Here is a 1,813-nt window from a genome sequence, read left to right on the forward strand (position 1 = left end):
TTTCTCCTCATGGTTTTGGAGGAGATGGCGTGTAAGCCAGAGCAGGCTCAAAACTAAAGAAGCATGATTTAAAAGAAAAACAACAAGGCTCGAAAGGGCAAGGAAGAGCGTGAGAGAGAGACAAAAAGCAAAGTTTGATGGTGGTTCTAGTATTTAAACCAGGCTGTTTAACACACCCCAAATGGTGTTTTGACAAATTAGATGTCGTGTTTGCTTGGGGTGTTGTATATTCCTCCTCCCCATTCATAAATCAACTGTTATCTCATTATTCACATGATCCGCGTTTTTCCCGCTCTGGCAGAGTATACATTTGGACATGATTTCTATAACAAGAATATGATACATTTGACAACGAAGTGATTAGAATAAACGTTTCAAGCATGAATTCTCAAACTCACACATACCAAACCTGAATACGAACCACTAAGCGATTCAATAGTTATTAAAAATACATACACAATAAATGATTAAGACCTGATAAGTCACATGTGGGTTACATACATGATATGGAGTTATATAGAAATGATTAGTCTCCTCAACCACCACCAGTGTGCAGCATCCACCTGGATGATGCGACGGCAGCCACAGGACAACAGCGCCAGTGCGCTCACCACACACCAGCTACAGGTGGAGAGGAGAGAGAGTCATAGAGTCAATCAAGTGGATGGGAATTATTAGGAGGCCATGATAGACAAGGGCCAGTGGTGGCAATTTGGCCAGGATTGGCAAGGGTTACACCCCTACTCTTTACGAGAAGTGCCATGGGATTTTTAATGACCACAGAGAGTCAGGACCTCGGTTTAACGTCTCATCCGAAGGATGGTGCTTTTTTGACAGTGCAGTGTCCCCATCACTATACTGGGGCGTTAGGACTCACACAGACCTCACTAACACCTCTTCCAGCAGCAACCTAGTTTTCCCAGGAGGTCAACCATGTTGGTGCTCTATCTATGTCAGTCAAACAAAATGAATTTATGAGTTTATCATACTTTATCATAGTGTAAAAATCAGAAAACAGTAGCTTTTGTATCAGTTTTTTGTCTTGACAATCTAAGGCCCGGTTTCACAGACAGGGCATAGGTTAAGCCAGGATTAGGCCATAGTTAAGTTAGAACATTTAAGTAGTTTTTATAAACATACCTTAGATAAAAAACACTACTAGTGTGCATCCTTAGACAAAACAATGAAACGGACACATTTTAAGATGAGTCAGTGCAAGTTTCTTTCAGTTAAAACAGCTCAGATATGCATTTTAGCCTGGGACTAGGCTAAAGCCTTGTCTATGAAACCGGGGGCATATATAATGGAGAAGATGAGAAATATAATGAAGAAGATGAGAAAGTAGTGAAATTACAAGGGGAAGTATCAAGAAGTTGACATGTCATAAACACTGACATTTAAAGGGGTCATATGATGCGATTTCAATGTTTCCTTTCTCTTTGGAGTGTTACAAGCTCTTGGTGCATAAAGAAGATCTGTAAAGGTGCAAAGACTAAAGTCTCAAATCCAAAGAGATATTCTTTATAAAAGTTATGAGTCAACCACGCCTACCTAAAACGGCTCATTCTAACAAGCCACCACGTCTACGTTACAATGTGGGAAGATTTGCATAACGCCACCCAAATGTTCACGCAAAGAAAGAAGGCGTAACTTTTATACTCGCTGTAGTATTGTTGTTGCCGCCGCGGCCATGTCGTGAAGGCGCTGTGTGTTTCGTTGTGAAAGTGAAACTACTTTGTTTGGCCTTCCAAAAGAGGACGATATCCACATCGTCATGCCTAGAGCTGATCCGTGCTGGTCGCTGAGGAAATAC

Source organism: Sinocyclocheilus grahami, unplaced genomic scaffold, assembly GCF_001515645.1.
Source record: "Sinocyclocheilus grahami isolate Dianchi unplaced genomic scaffold, SAMN03320097.WGS_v1.1 scaffold777.1, whole genome shotgun sequence".
Lineage (NCBI taxonomy): Eukaryota > Metazoa > Chordata > Actinopteri > Cypriniformes > Cyprinidae > Sinocyclocheilus > Sinocyclocheilus grahami.